General features: G+C 35.2%; 2 long non-coding RNA genes across 2 annotated transcripts; both read right to left on the reverse strand.

Annotated features, from left to right (window-relative positions):
• Window positions 1–389: 389 nt before the first annotated feature.
• On the reverse strand, window positions 390–6,556 carry LOC121413371. The gene is made up of 4 exons (XR_005969736.1): window positions 6,411–6,556; window positions 4,235–4,309; window positions 2,228–2,303; window positions 390–1,515 (listed from the first exon to the last, which is right to left on the reverse strand). It is a non-coding gene; the product is annotated as an uncharacterized LOC121413371 (long non-coding RNA).
• A 7,333-nt stretch (window positions 6,557–13,889) lies between these two features.
• On the reverse strand, window positions 13,890–16,943 carry LOC121413372. Its single transcript, XR_005969737.1, has 4 exons — window positions 16,826–16,943; window positions 15,753–15,839; window positions 14,944–15,052; window positions 13,890–14,222 (listed from the first exon to the last, which is right to left on the reverse strand). It is a non-coding gene; the product is annotated as an uncharacterized LOC121413372 (long non-coding RNA).
• Window positions 16,944–18,077: the final 1,134 nt, after the last annotated feature.

Raw genomic sequence — 18,077 nt, forward strand, 5'->3', positions numbered from 1 at the left:
AAACTACATGCACGCTATACACAGCAAAAACTGTGGTGTTAACCGGTGTACATAGAGGACCACACCAGTTATTTTACACCGGTGTTAAATTGGTGGTGTTAGTTTTACACCTATAGGTGTTATTACAACACTTTTTGTTGATACATTTACACTCTTTGGTGTTATGTTTAATCTCTATAGGGTGTAATTTTAATACCTCAGGGTGTGGTCCTCTATTAACACCAATTGGTGTCAGTTTTAACACCGCAGTTTTTGTAGTGCACACTCCTTGCTAAATCACCAATTTACCCAAAAGATTGAAATTATCGTAATCACCACCACCTCACATTTACTTATTAATTCAATTCTACATACAACAAGTAAATTACAAAGGATAACAATCAGATTAAATCCTTAAATAAAATTTAATTATACCGAATCGTTTAAAATGGTCCGATTTTATATATTTATGAATTGGTACAAAAAGCATTAAAGAATGTAAGAACGATTCATTATCATTACATGATGGAATTGAACAGAAAAAGCTTTATATTAATGAATGTAAAGTAATCCATTTAACCGTTATTTCATCAACATCGTTGATATCATTACAACATTATACCGATCGAGCTATAAGTCAAGATATTGCACAAGTTAGGAACTTTCATATTCCGGCGCATTCTGTAATGAAGGCCACCGGACACCTTACGATTAGCCCAAATCCCGAATTTTTAAATAAAATGTTTTAAGAGAGTATTGAATAAAAAAAAAAACTAGTTTCTTTAGTCCTGAATCAGCAAATAAATACTTAAATAAAATATAATGGTAATTTCAGGCTCCTCGTTACATAAAACATGTAAAATAAATCGAAATCAATTAAGAATTGTAGTGACGTCACAACAACCATATACGATTTGCTCACTGATAGCTTCAAATGTTTGAAATTTTGATAGATTTATTTTGATAGTTATCATGAACCTTTTGAAAACTAATTTACATGGTCGTATCATTATAAAGAAAAAAAAAAAAAAATGCCGTTTGTTTCACTTTTTGTACAGCAGTCGTAAGGTGTTCGGTGTTCTACGTTGGCGGCGGAAGCCAAAAATTTTAGGGGGACGCAGGAAACAAAATTGACATACCAAAAAAAATAAAAAAAAAGTTACCAAAAAAAATTTCAGGAGGGACTGACATAATTTTTGTGACAAGCAAAAAAAAGTCTTGAACAAGAAATTTAGGGGATCATCCCCCACCTCAAATTAAGGGGGGACACGTCACCCCCCTCCCCCTCTTCCGCCGCCTATGTTGTTCTATACGTTCTATTACCAAACGGGTAAATATTACAGACATGCGTTTTCATTAATTGCTAAAACTCCCTATAGATGGAAAATTATTTAATATTTACATTTTTATAAATTATATAAATGTACATGTTACAAAACAACAACAAAATATATCAAACATCTATTAAAATATACAGATCAAATCAAGTGGCGCACATCGGGAGATGAGACATCTTACTCGAGTTTTATCTACAATCTGCAGAATAGAAATAAAGAGAGAAAGGGGTAGGGATACAAAAAGAAAGAAGCATCGGTGAATAACATTATGAGTGAGTCTATGAAGGGTGCACAAATCATGAATCTCAAATTTCTTATCAGATACTCAAATTCCATCATGTGCTTACTATTTTCTGTTGCAGGGATCGAGAAAAGCATGGTAATGCAACCAAACTTCGTCCTTTACATCGAGACCCTTTCCTTTTCTGAAAGTTAAAAGCCTGCAGAATTTATAATCTACATCATCATGATCATTATCATCATTATTGAGTGTCTTAAACGAACTTGAACTCGCTTATTGAATATTCTGGGATATAATTGGGTAGGAATTAGTTCAAAATATATCAAATCACTGACTTGTTAAGTTTGATAAAACTGAAACAAAACGTGAATGTTACCAATAGTTACCAACAACTTTCCCACCTAACTGCATTTAAAGTGGGGGGTACTTTGAAAAACCAAACTACAACAAAAGTGTTTGAATATAGGGCATTTAGAAAAATATGAGATGTGCAATGTGTCATGGATTTCCTTTTCCATAAGGAAGATTAACATGATTGTTAATTCAAACAATTTAATATAATTGAAAAGATTTTGTTTACAGATTATACGCAATAACTGATCCAATAATCATCCTATAATCAAGCTTTGTTATAAAAGAATCTGATTTGTAAACTACAGACATATCTCACCTTTCTATCCTACAGAAAAGGTCCTTCGAGCACTCATAGCTGCCCTTGGTGCAGAGTATCGCTCATTTAGAAGAATCTAAAAACATAAAAAATGTTTTTTTTATTACTCACTTATCCATCCATGAATTGTTTCAATCCTCCCTCTTATCCCACACACATCCAAGCGCCCCCCCCCCTCCCACACACACTTAAAAGATAGGGATGCCGCGGTCAAGACCCGTTTGGCTGGTCAATGTCTTGCCTGATAAGGCACAAGCGACAAGTAACACGTCTGCGAGAATTCTACAGCGGATTCATAAGAGTACAGCTAGAAGTGATGATGTCACAAAACTTTTCTTTTTCATTTCAATGTTTTTATACCATACCTCGACAGGGCATGGAAAAAAAAAACACCCACTACCAGAATTTGGTGGGAATCGGTCAATGAGGTCCTTGGATATGGCCTCATCATGATCCTATTGAAGTCAATGTAATATTGGCCTGGTTCCTAACATTAATAAATTGATTTCAATGGGGCTAATTATGTATTCAAGAGGTCGTAATCTAAAGCCCCCATGGACCAATCCGCATCCAACCTTTGGTAGTTGAGGTACTTCATCATGCCCTACCAGAATAAGGTATCATATACAGTACGCCGAGATGCAAAAGAGGGAAATTGATGACGTCACACTCCGGTACTCTATGGGAACCACCATCCCAAGGATGGAACCGGGATACTGTGATAGGAACGGGGGCAAGACCACTCGAATGTCACATCAATCTTTTTTTTTTCTCAATTGAATTAGATGGGTATAGGTTACACGACCCATGGTTCTGTCTTACAAAGAGTTACGATTGATCCGATCAATCTCAAGTATATGGAAATCCATCAAAGACAATTATTGTTATTTTTTAGGAATCTTGCACAGTTTCTTTTAAAAACGAAGAGAAGCATATAGAATTGTCAAGAAAACTGAGAATGTATGAACGGACATCGTATTTAGAAAAAAAAATGAACGAATATGTGTCTCAAATGCTGACGTTGCTGGCTTTTGTGGCATATTCGTGGTTGATTGGGTCGCAACTCTTTGTAAGACGGGCCCAGATCTCTGTTTAAACTCTATAAACTTAACTCAATAGTTCATAAGAAAACAACTTTGCAATGAAGTACCTTACGATATAACATGTAAGCTTTATATTATTATATGCTGTCATCTCAAAACAGTTCTAATTATATTTCAAAACGTGAATCGGTAGTGTTAAGATTTTTTTAAACGGGGCTGTATGAATGGGGAGACTGGGGCTTCAGGCCTCTAGCAGACCCCCCTCCCCCTCTTCTCTATCCAATAAACATGCACAAAACTGACACCCTTCGTCAGCCTTATACCTAAAAGGAACTTATTTCTTAATCAAGTCCACCTCAGAAAATGTTGATTTGAATCAACAGAGAAAAATCAGACAAGCACAATGCTGAAAATTTCATCAAAATCGGATGTAAAATAAAAAGGTTACATTTCAAATTTTTGCTTATTTTCAACAAAATAGTTATATGAACGAGCCAGTTACATCCAAATGGAAAGAGTCGATGATGTCACTCACTCACTATTTCTTTCGTTTTTTATTGTTTGATTTATACAATATTTCAATTTTTACGAATTTGACGATTAGGACCTCCTTGCCTGAAGCACAAAATGTTAAAAATGGAATTCCACGTGTTCAGGGAGGAATAAAACTTCATTTCACATGACAATGACGAGAAAATAAAAATATTTCATATTTCATATAATAAAATACAAAAGAAAAAATGAGTGATGTCATCAACTCTCTCATTTGGATGTAACTGGCTCGTTCATATAACTATTTTGTTGAAAATAAGCGAAACTTTAATATGCCATAACTTTCTTATTTTACATCCGATTTTGATGAAATTTTCACTGTTATGCTTGTTGAATTTTTCTCTTTTTATTCAAATGAACTTTTAGTTGGGGTGGACTTGTCCTTTAAAAAGACAATACTTCTGTGACTCACCTCCGCAGCATGTTCCATTCTTGCAGCATTCTCCTGTTTCACAGCAGGGGCCGACGCACGAACACTCCTTGTTCTCTGCGTATAGAGATAGAAAAGATTCATGAATATTCATGAGGCTCATAAATATTGAACAGATTCAAGAATTTTTTTAGACTCGTGCGAATATTGACAAGATTCTTGGATACCGATACAGGGACGACGTAACGGTTTTGCAAGGGGGGGGGGGAACTGACCGTGCGAAAATTAATAATCAAATGGAAAGATTTGTGGTCTAATGGATAGCGCACCTGCCTTGCAATGCGAGGGTCCTTGGTTCGAAACTCACTTGACAATTTTTTTTTCTTTTGCTCATGTATTTGTGTGTAACCTCTATTAGTACTGGTTTTTCTCAAAACTTGATTCTACATTCAGGGATTCCGGCAAAATTATTTTCACTATTTCGTGTAGTCACTTGCGAAATTACATTTGGCATTCTCTAATAAAACAAGGTTTTTTACACAACCTATTTTTTTTGCCTTTCAGCTATATTTCATATGTTCTTTCGTTAAAAAAAGTTCGTTTATTATCATGATTATCATATTAATCTGCATTGACATGGTTATAATGATCATGAGAATGACAGACAGATCACCTAATTCGTCCTCAAGACGAATTAAAATTCTAGTTTATTTTTCTTTTTCCACCGCCCCCCCCCCCCTGTTCCGCGGCCCCTGCGATAAGACTCGGGAACATGATGATTCACGAATATTAATAGAATTCATGAATACTGTGAAAATTCATTATTATTGACAAGAAATATATATCCATGAATACTAGAATATTGATAAAATAAAGACATTGATGAATATTGATACAATTCATTAATATTGAGTAGATTTGCTAGTACTGAGACGATTCATGAATATTCATTTTATTATTTATGGATATCAATACGAACATTGAAAAATAATGAAAAAGAAATTCACATCCTGTGAATCACGCAGGCTACAATGTAAGCCTGCATGCATAGCTAAAAAGAATGAAAAAGATTTTATGTATAATCAGTAGCGTAACTGGTGCACGTGCCCCCCCCCCCCATCGGCTGGCTAAAAGAAACGGGGAAAGGAAGAAAAAGAAACGTAGTGGGGTAGGAAAATAGGAAATTATTGCATATTACATTATGTTTTTTAGGTTTTATAAAAAAAAATCAGTTTGCGCTTCGCGCTTACGCTATTTGATCAGTGAGATACATATCGCTATAATGGCACAATCCTTAAAATGTCTCTATTGCGCGCCCACTAAGTGACTCAAAAGTGTTGATTGTGCCACCCCCCCCATGCCTTCATCCATGCGCGTTACGTCACTGTGTATACTTACATTATTTTGTTAACCGCACAAATCAAATAATATCTTCAAATATTCAAAGTAATAAGGAGCAAAACTTCATAGCAAGCAATTAAAACATTTCCGAAAGACTAAGATGTTTGTACTGATGTCGAATGTAAAATATGGTTAGTACGACTGATTTTGCCTTATTTTTTAGTTGAAAAAAAATGAAATCCATATTTCTTTGTTTTCATACTTTACAAATATGTTAAAGAAAAACTCTGAAAATTCAATTAATGCAGAAATACGAATAAATTAATGCTTTTTGTATTTGTATTTATCATACTTTCGCCGATTTAACACGTTAAAAATACATTGTCATTGATAATGAAGTGAGAAATGAATGACCAATATAAGCCTTCATCACACACGCAGTGATATTACTTTTACCCGAGAATTTCTACATTAATTGCAATGGTATCATTCAATGAGGTCATGTATAATCTCGTAATGAAAATTATGCACGTTACGGTCTGTAACGGAGACCAGGCGTACGCATTTATTATGACAAATTGAGTTTTCTCATTATTGTATCCGGGTATGCGAATTCATGACGAGGATAAAAATAATTGTTCTATGTTAAAATAACATGACATAAACTGGAATTTGTAGTTTATTTGTATTTGTCACACATTAATTACTAAAATCCCCCATACACAATAACTTACCCTAAATCGACGAAGATTCGGATTTGAGACTAACTAGCATTGAGGGTGTGTCTGATGATATTGATGATTCTCCTATTATTCAGACCAAGCCAAACCCAGAGATTTATTTCTAATTATTTATTTAAAATATAAACTTCACTTACCCTGGCAACATGCACATTTGGTGTCAGGCATGGTGATATATTTATCTCAAAATACACTTTCACAAGAAGAAAAATTTCAGTGGTTCGTTTGAAATGATATAGGAGCTTCTTTGTTATGAAAGATGGGGATTCACAGAATTTATATGTTTTCCGCACCAAGAATTCGTGTGCAAAGAAACCCTTCCTCGTCTGCACACGTCTTTCTCAGCAGCTGAAATCGCCAGGAGGCCCGAGATAATATGTCGCAAAAGCAGTCTTTATTCGGAAAGGGGGTGAGGGGAGGGGAGGGGGAAGATTGAAATTACATGAATATTGAATATTTTGAATAAATATGCTCTTATCCGATTCCCCATGTCAATAAATAGATCATTTTCATCCTTCAACAGTCATCACCAACCAAAACTTAAAATAAATTATGTTCAAACAAAGAATTATATTAATATTTACATTATTTTTTTTAATTTGATAATAAAAATAATAATAATAATGATAATAATAGCAATACTTTTACATTTATATAGCGCTTCATAAGTTGGTTTCTAAGCGCTTTACATTGTAACAAGATGATAGGATCCATCACTGTTCCAAACATAAATTGCATCTCCATTCCCCGGGGAGTATCCAGGCCAGGCAACCGATTGTCGGTGCACACGTGACAATCTTATCACACTGGCTTTCACACCCTAATAGGTAACCATTTAACACCTGGGTGGAGAGAAGGAAACGTAAGCGCCTTCCCAAAGGGTTAGCGCCGGATGCATGGGATTCGAACCCTCGACCCTTGGCTTAAGAGTCATGTGAATGAACCACTACACAATGTCACCTCCGCATATCACTTTGACCTCATTATTAACGAGGTTTTGCCCACAGATCTTTGTCAAATTATGGAAAACTCATGTTGCACGCAACCAAAAATGTCTGAGGCGACGTCAAAATAATGAAACAATTCAATGCGCGCATCTTGAATAGTGAGCAAACAGATCTGAGATCTGACATATTTTTCATCCATCCGTCAATAATTACTGGAACGAGTTCGCCCTAACCATTTACCTGTCTCTGTGGCCTAGTGGTTGAGGCACCGGAGTTCTACGCTGAGGGCCCGGGTTCGATTCCCGGAAGACACATTTTATTCGCCCTCACTTTACAAGGCTCAGGTTGTTGTTTTTTTATATTATTGATCCAACACGTGGACTATCTACCAAATATGTCATAATAATAATAATATATTATTTTATTATATATAAAAGAGTGACATTTATGAGCATTCTTTCATTTCTTTTCAGTATTGGTTTTTCGCAACATGTTTTCATAAACGAAAAAACTGGACAAGAAAATACACACTTTATATTTCTTTCCCAATACGGAGAACACATTTGTTGGCAATACGGGCCTATAGATAAAAACGCTCCGAGCCACCTGTGTCAGAAATCTTAAGCCGCTCTTATTATCAACATTTTACATGGGCCTCAGGACAAAATTGTAATTTGGATGCTGAGTCATTTACTAAATAAGTAATACTACTACTAATAATAATAGCTGTATTCATGGAGCGCTTTTTGCCTGATGATACAACGCGCTGCTATTATTACCCCGGCTTTAGATCCAGCTACCATCACCGGCAATCAGTGCATGCAAGGAATTAATCCTGCTGGGTACCCATTCACCTCACCTGGGTCGAGTGCAGCACAGTGCGGATAGATTTCTTGCTGAAGGAAAAGACGCCATTGTTAGATTCGAACCCATGACCCTCTATTTGAAAGGCGAGGGTCAGAACCCCTGGACCGCAACGAGCCTGCAGTAAGAAGCTGAAGTCCCCCCACTTATTATCATTATTATGTTATTATTATTATTATTAATATCATTAATGATATTGTTATTATTATTATCATTATTATTATTTAATTTCATTTCATATTATCAATTTCTATTTCCAACATTTACAATTTTTTTCGTTTATTTTGATATACAGATACATATCAAGCATTGAGGCATAATGCAAATTTGTAGTACAAAAATTATAATCACGATTATCATATAAATTGGTTCTGGATGAAGGACGCTGCTTCATTATTATTTTTATCATGATTTATTATCATCAGTATTAATATCATAATTGCTATTATTAATGTTATATGATTATTATTATAATTATTATTATTATCATTATTAATATTATTATTATTAGTAGTAGTAGTAGTAGTTTTTGTTGTAAAAGTGATAGTATCATTATTATTTAGATTATTAATATTAGTATAGTATCATCATCATTATTGTTGTGCATTACGATCACTATTGATTCTATACAACAGAATGATAATAATGTGTTGATTTCAAAGTTTAGCTTTTATATCTTGAGATTGAAAAATGAAAATATGGTTTTCAATGAGGACGTCTCCATGCTCCCAATATTTGAGTTATAAAAACAACAATATTCAATCGGATCCGAAAGATGAACCCTCGTATACTATTTATCATCTGGAAGCAATATAATTGAGACTTAAGACAAATAATAAATACGTAGTGAAAAGGCTCGTAAGTATCCTTCGAATAGAAAATACGTTTTGTATGGTGTGATAAAAGTCCTAACATTTTTACCATTGACGTATAGATGGAGGCTTGGGGGCAAGGACCAGTTCAGATGCGTACCTAGGATTTTCCATAGGGGGGCGGGCGGGGATTCGTCCGCCAAAAGATTTGACAAGCAAAAAAAAGGTCTTCAACCACAAATAAAAGATTTCGTACCAGAAAAAAAATTACAAGCAACTTCAAAGGAGGGGCCACTGGTGGCACGTCAGGGGGGGGGGGGGCAGGGATACAAGGTGGATATGTGCTCAATATAAATACCCTATATTATTATTATTATTATTCGTTCCTTGCATGGGTTTTGACTCGTCAGTGGGGGGCAGTCTGCCCCCTGCCCCCCACCTATAGGTACGCTATTGGCAAGGACCCTAAAATTGTTCCCGACCAAGAAAAAAAAAGAGGACAAAGAATAGGAAAGGGAAACAGTGACTTTTTTTATTATGTCATAATCTATTTTTTTTAGATTTCTTTTAAATAGATTTCAAAATCTATTTTTCAAAAATAGGATTTGTAATAAAAGTGTAAAATTTTACTCGCTCGCTCGGATGTTATATATGTATCGATTGCCCTTAATTTTGAGCTCAATAAATATTGGCCACTGATTCTTATACAACATGTCGATGCGTATTACGTACGGCCTCCTTTTTTGTATCCTACATGCGACTCTTCTGTGTACAATTAAGGTATATCACACAGAATATTGTTGATAAACAAATTGGATAAAAATACAATCAGCTGCTTGATTTGGGAGGGGCTTAGCAAAGATGGGTGAATTGTCAAAATGGTGCGTGTGCAATGTCCTTATGAATATTCAAACTTTGCACTCGCATTTCCCGACAGTATTTCTACAGGTAATACCCATAATCAAGCGATAGTATATAATTGATTTTTTTGCAGAATATAGCCCTAGCTACTATCGAAATTGGGAAATGTAAATTGGGGGTTGAGGATATACTTATAACGCAAGATACTGTAATATTTTCTTTACATTTTTTGCTTATAGCTTGCATAGCTCTATGTCGTTTGGATAAGGGTCGTCTGCTCAAATATTTCGCTTTGCACACGGCACGGACATTGCTTTTGCACTTAGGACGGTCATACTGCAGAATAATCTAGTCTCTAACAAGGCTTTCTTATCTGAAAAATTAAAATCCTAATACATTGAATACTTTCTCATTTTCCTTCTATTTAGCTTTCAGTAGTAGCTGTTAAAATATTATATTATATTATTCTACTGTAAAGAGATAATATTCATCATTCATCTTAGCATAGAGTGTTGAGGTAATTATGGATAGTGTCTTAAATAAAAAATACATAAATATATAAATAAATAAATTTTTAAAAATGAATAAATAAAGACCTATAATAGTACTTTACTAGCCTGGTGTAGGCCTACATTAGACTCTATAACATGAACATAATTTCCAAACGCTCACGTTACTCTCAACAATATGATAAAAAAATACGTTATGAAGATACAAAGAAAGACGGCAATTGCAAAAAGCCAATAAACGTACAGAAAAGATAATTTCTGGACATAATTATGAAGCGCTTTTTAAAAAAATATTGACAATTTAGGTCGATTCACCCATTCTTTTAATGTCTTTCGATGACAAATATATTTTCAATAGACTGATCTTATGGTGGTCACTATTTCAAATCATTTTTAATGTATTTAAGAGTGAAGTCCATCCCACTAATTGGTTTGAAGATAGGCGTATTATCATAAAGTTTCGTGTTGGTTGGCACTATTTTTCTGTTAATTCAGCTATTTGTTGCTGTTGACTGATCCTATATATAATGTCTGTATTCAGGAGGCTAAAAGAGGATTGTGGATTAATTATTGGCAATCATGATCTTTGCCGAACGTCAACATCCTGAATAGAGACTGCTCTACATGAGGAGTAGCGCTCAGTACTTTTGCACTCCTTCATTTTGCACACGAGTAGAAAATTGAATGTTAAGGATATTCCTGAATGGTGACACGATATTTTCTCCTGCGACGATTGCTCCGGGCTTAATTGGACATTTAGGGTTAGGTTTGCAATGGGGACCCAATCAGAGGCGTCGATCCTGGGGGGCAGGGGGGGGGCGATCGCCTCACCAATGAATATATTGGGGGGGCAAACATATCGTTTTGCCCCCCCCAATAATTCCGGATGTGCAAGAATATAATAAGATCGTAATGTTCAGCAAGCGAGATTGAGATACACAAATCGTTCGTTATTTCAAATCATGCTTAAAATGTCCGCTTTTAAGATTGGAATATAAAAATTTTCAGCTCGCGCTTCGTGCTCGCATCCATTCTGTAGCTAAAACCCATACTTTTCATGATTAAAAAAATGCCCCGTTTTCAGTTCTAAACCTCAAAAGAACTCCCGCTTCGATTTGGAATAATAAGTTTGCTTGATATATATCTTGTTTTTGTGGGGGTTTTTTAAATAAAAACGTCCATTAAACTGTCATTTTTTTAGATCGAAATATCAAAATTTTCGGCTCGCGCTTCGCGCTCGCACCTATTGTTCTTTTAGATACCAATCTTAATCATTGGTACCAAAAATGCTTACAATATCAAACTTTCAGGTCAGAATATAAAGAAATTTCAGCTCGTTCTCGGCACTCGCATTATCTGTTTAGTGAGACATGTATCCTCCTCATGAGTTACTACAAACAGTACTAAACAGATACGCTACTCCTGTTTTAAGGTCAGTATACTCAAAATCTCAGCTCGCGCTCCGCGCTCGCATTAATTTGTTGGTAAGATATATATGTATGTGTGTGTGGGTGAGCGTTTGTAAGGTCGAGCGCCTGTGGAACGTTGATTTATGATTTTGCCCCCCCCCCCTCTGAAAAATGGATCGACGCCCCTGGGACTTACGTTAAGTATAGGGTATAACGTTAAAACCAGGGTTGACTGTGGTCGTTCGAAAAGTGTTTGGAATTTAGAGCGGAGCGATTGTCGCCGGACCGTTGAAAACCATTGGCGGCGGAGGCCAAAAGAATAGGAGGGGTCCAACTGAAATTTTGTGATGGACACAGGTCAAAAAGGTCATCAACCTAAATTTTAGGGGATGGGGGACCAGAAACATTTTAGCGGGTCCATCTGAATAGGGGGACGCAGGAAACAGAATTGACAAGCAAAAAGGTGGGGGGTCCGCCCCCACCTCAATTTTAGGGGGGACCTGTCCCCCCCCCCCCCCGCTTCCGCCCAAACTTCTCCTTCCTACACCGCCCAAACTTCTCCTTTCTCTTCTTCCTACAATCCATTACCGAGACAGGTTTCCACAGGGCCCTGGAACATTTTTTGTTGTCGAAAGAATGAATGTATATTGAGCATTCTCCCGCCCCACGAACCCCCCCCCCCCGTCAGACCCCAAAACTGAACAAACTAACACACCAACAACAACAAACAGGAGAAATAGATGAAGTAAAACCATACACATAAAAGAGAGAGAGAGAAAAACAACAAACAAACGAAACAAAAGACAAGAACAATTAACAAAAGAAGAAAAAAAAAAGAAAAAAGGAAAGAGAAAAAAACAATAACAGACAATACACTGATGTTCGACAAATTTTAACAAATTCATGTTCGACCTTTGTGGTGCTAATATGATATTCGATGTTTGGTTAGAGCCCATTCTTGCCATGATTACGAAAAGTGCTTAGAATGTCGAAGTTTTAGGTAAAAATATCAAAATTTTTATCTCGCTTTTCGCGCTCACGTCAGTTATTTAGTTAGATGATGACCATGTTCATGGTTTGAAAAAGTGCTCCGAATGTCCAGCTGTAAGGTCGGAAAATCAGAAAATTTTAGTTCGCACTCGCATGAAATGTTGACTAGATACCCATCCTGTTCACTTTTGGAATCATGCGAGCGGGAAGGTCGAAATGATTTTTTTATAGGGGGCCTATATTTGGACATTCTACGCACTCTTCATGCTCTTGGTATTGGTATGAACAGAAAAGGCATCTATGTCTAAACATTTGACGCGAGCGCAAGCGTCAAACTGTATGTTTCACATGAGTTTGGCTCCTCCAGACAAACATTGGCGTCTCATAGGTCGAACATCAATTAGGCTTCCACCCCCTCCCCCCTCCTGGATCCGATGTCAATTGAATGCCCCCTCATTTTCAATCAATGTGGCTCCCCCATGTCTAATATCAAATCGGCGCCCCAAAGTTTGAATGTATACTTCGCCCCAGGTAGAACATTAAATCGGTGCCCCCGCTCTTTCATTACCCACCCCCCTCCTTTTTTACCTTCTCCCCATTTTTTATTTCTCCTTTCCTCTTCTCTTTCCTTTCTCCCATTTCACTCTCCCTTTTTTCGTTCTCTCTTCCTTCCCCTTTTATCTCTATCTTCTCTTTTGCCTCCCCTTTTCTCTTTCTCATTTTGCCCCCCCCCCTTTCGCCTCACCAGCTAACCGCCCCCACCATACGTGCATGCAAACTCTCCCTCACACACCTATTCTCACCCCAGCCCCACCCTCCCTGCTTCCCGATCTTCATAACACTCATCTTAGCTTATATAATCTAGATGAAGTCTGCAGCTAGAATTCTGTTATAGGCGAAACATAAGTGATGTGTCTGATGTGGCAAGACTATCACAGTGGGAATGAAGTTTTGCATGCAGTGCTGTAGTCTCGCCGAATCAGACACATCGCTTAAGTTTCTCATATAACATCAAACTTCATTGCTGCATCATCCGTTGCAACAAGGGTGCAAGTACGCACATCTCAATCTCTCCCAGACGGAGATACCAATTTCCCTATTCCATGAATTTCCTTGATTCCTTTCTTATATACATCACAATTGTATTATACTTATCAAAAGCACCTCGGTACATGATATTGAATGAAGCTACATCAAAACAAAATAAACTTTGCATAACAATCATTTCAATTACTTAAATATGTTTAATCACATTGAGTCTTTCAAAATGGTCCCAGTTTTTCAAAGTTCATATATAACATCATTGAAGAATGTAATACAGGGATAATAAAAAAGTAACAAAACATATAAATGCAATGTAATCTCTTAACTATTTATAGTAAAGCATTTGTGTCACCATTTTTAATAACTTACTTTATTATTTTTTACAAAGAGTAAATATACATATGATACATAAAAAAAATCTGGCATGTGGTATAAACAATATACATGTCAAATCCACGAGGTATACATCGGCAGAAGAGACGTCATATATAAATTAGAGCTGCATTTAACAACCTGTAGTAAAGATATAAAGAAAAATGAGGAGAGAAAAGGGGAAGAAATGTTATCATTTGTATCCATTATCATCACAGGCAGGCATTTTGAACTGTAGGAGATGACATTTTCTCAAAAAAAGGATGCAGATTATTATCAAAAAGAATTATTTCATATGGATATATATTTATTTTTGAGCCCATAAAATTCATTGGAAATACGTCAGTTGTAGGTTTTTTTTTCAACAGTGGAAATTCAAAGACATAAAAGAAATCAGTAGCTTTTAAAACAAATTAAAAAAATATATCGGTAGTAACACAAAGCTTACTTTTATCGATAAGGTGATTTTTAATGATTGCACAAATGTCAATGATTACCGTATACAGATTTTTGTTTAGGGGGAAAACATATAATTTTTTTGAAGAGGTCGCTTGTAATGGGGGGTCGCATTTTATAGGGTGAAATTGAAATATCTCGAGCACATTTTGTTAAATTTTAGAAAAACTCAGTAAAAAGACAAGTCTTCATAATTTCTGGAAGGCACCCCCACCTATCTGCGTACGGCTTAGTCTTACAATCAGTGGTATTTTCCTTATTTTTCATTTCTATATTTCCTCCCTTTATTCTTAATGTTTGATTATGTAAACATTGTATATGATTTTGATTTGTTCAATAAAACATAGCAATATTCTAAAAGTTTGTTTTTTGTTACAAGGACCTGAAAATAGTGAGTCTTTCTCACCTTCCGTTCCGGAGCAAAGAGCAGAGATCCTTCTAGCACTTACAGTTTCCCTCAGTGCATGAACATCCGTTGGTGCAACAGCTGTTGGACGAAGACTTGCACGCGGAATCTGCAATAATAAATGGTGTCATAGAATATTTGATTTAAATCTTTTCACATAATCACAAATCAGATAATGTGAACAAATATCAGGCAAGGTTACAATAGATATTTCAAAAGGAGTGAAAAAATATGTTGATAACGCAACTGTATTCCACTTTGAGAATCACACTTTTCAGCATCTTAAATAATCTTCATTCTTGAAGGAGGCAGATCAACCTCCGAAGAAGAGGAAGAATCATTTTACCAGTAGACATTCTTATTCATCATCAATTATTTTCAGTCATAAAATAAATCAACGGATAATACAATACATAAAGCATCAAACAAAATAGTTGTAGGCATAGCTTTGGGTAGGACTGGTCATTATGGTATTACTTATTTATTTATTTATTCTCAAATATTCATACAGAGTGGCCTGATCAGCATTAAAAGACATACAATGTACGAAAAACATAGTAACAGGACATATGAGATACAGAAAAAGGAACAAATTCAAAGTAAAAATACGAAAATATGTTACGAGTTACAGATGGCAAGATACATGATATGCAAAATATTAACATTAAAGCTGGTCTACCTCAGGGCTCTGTGATTATATGAATATAAAAAAACATTTAAAAAGATGAAAGAGCGAACATAAGGCAATGTATTACCAAATATATATATATTACCAAAATACATCGTAAGAAATATGATCTTGAACTCACTTGAGCACTGATTTACACAGCATGATCCACCATTACAGCACTCTCCCGTGGAACAGCACTGGCCAATGCAATTACATGCATTTCCCTCTGGATTCAGAAAGATAAAACAGAAAAGATTCGTAAACATTGATATATATAGTAGATGAACATTCATGAAGAAAACGTGGGTCTTTCAGACTAGACTTTACAAGCCTCTATACCGAAAAGTAATTCAATGTTTTTTTTTATAACACATCCCCCACCCCCGCAAAGAATAGTACTTGATTAACAAATCTAAAAAGTATGAGTGTAAAATTTCAAATTTCTGTTTAAAGATAGGTTAAATATAAAATAACATTGAAATCACACCTTTAAGGTAAAATCGAAATTATTAGGAGATAAATAATATTAGATATATTCTAAGCATCGATCGGTCATTAAAATGCCTTTTACTTCATAAATTCTTTCTAAAAAAAACCTCCAGAATGCAATAACAATACGAGGTGATAAATTGTGATGAACGCATCGACAGCCTGTAATAGTCAGACCATTCCTTGATTTGTGATCATGAATATTCATGACATGTAGTCTTTCATAAATAAACTCTATTGCAACGTCCTTTTCATAAACATTCGGATCACTGTATTATATATATATATATTACAAGGCAAAAATACAATCGTGTGAGTTTCAAGCAGGACTAGGGCAAGTATATTTTCTCGATGTTTTGTTATCATACCCCCTCCCCCTCTATCTCGAAAGATTCAACACATCAGATTTATAGACAGAAAATACACTTGTACTACGTAGAACCATTACTAGAGTACGGAGCCACTTTACGAACGAACGATGTTCATGGAAGCGGGGTTTGGGGGCATCATTACAAACGATTTTCTCAGGGAAAAACCTTTTTACAGTACCATTAAAACAGTTGTAAAGAATAAAGACCGCAATTAAATATAGAGAAGCGTCAGCCACTACCCTCTCAAAAATAATGCCAAAACTAATGAAGAAAATAGATTAATAAAAAAAGAATGGAGAAGAAATAAATGAAAATGTGCTGAGAATTGTAAGGAATTGTTGTCTAAACTCACCTTGGCAGCATACACACTTGCTAGGCATGATTAAGAGTATATTCGAAGTCGTTCACAAGATTAAAAGTCAGTCGTTCGTGTTCGATGCTTTCTTCCTGCTTTTGTGAGAGAAATAGGGAATTCAGAGGTATTTATGTTTTTCTCACAAATAGAACCGTGTGCAAAACAAAAATCTCCATAATCCAAAAGTGTGCATGCACGGAAGACTAGGCTTTGGTGGGGGTGATCTTTTGCACACGTCCTTCTCTACTGTTAAAATTGAAAACGTGAAGCCAGTTGTTGCACACGATCAGTAGAAGGTCGTGTGAACTCAGTTGGCATGGTGATTTACATATTCAATGAGATAAGCACCAAGATTGGTGCTTGATTATTCATTTCGTATCGTGCTTTTCATAAGATAAATCCAAGGGATGCAAAAATGAATTAGCGTCTGGTATTTAACAATATGTTGACCAAGTACATTGCAATAGAAACATTCTCATGCATTCTAAGTAGAAATGACAATTACATATGCTAAATTCTAATCACCTGGTCTATTCAATTTCTTCATCCTGACCCTGTTTAGCATTCTTACATAATATCTTGCTTTGAAATCTGTCTAACCGAATGGACGAAAGGAAATGTAAATTGTACAAACTTTTCCATGAAGTAACGAACTGGACTCGATTTTGTGGTAATTTTTTTTACCTCACAAGGGATGGGGAATATATATATATATATATATATATATATATATATATATATATATATATATATATATATATATATATATATATATATATAATGATATGGTTCTATGGATACAGATATGTATACCCTCAGTTGATTTCTGAAGATGAAACTACATTTATTTATTTACTTTTCAAAATAATGTGGAAATGCCTTTGGGTTATACAGAAAATGCCTATTTTTAAAACCATTATAATCATAATTTATCTATCATTGATATTGTAATTACATAATTTTTTCATTAAAAATACGATGTATATCATTTTTTTTTATAATCATTACTATGATATGATTATTAAGACAGAAATTATTATCCTTGCTATTATGCTTTATTATACCATACTATCTTTTTAAATAATCATTTTAGATGTCGTGGTAAGATCAAAGGCCTCATATTTCCACATTATTTGTCTATGAAATCATGCTCTATTCATGGTCTACTGTTACGTTTTTCTGGCTTTTGGGTGTTAACTCAAAGTATACATTTATTTTCAAGGGTCAATTTCTCTCTGTTTATTTGGGA

The sequence above is a fragment of the Lytechinus variegatus genome, chromosome 4 (assembly GCF_018143015.1).
Source record: "Lytechinus variegatus isolate NC3 chromosome 4, Lvar_3.0, whole genome shotgun sequence".
Lineage (NCBI taxonomy): Eukaryota > Metazoa > Echinodermata > Echinoidea > Temnopleuroida > Toxopneustidae > Lytechinus > Lytechinus variegatus.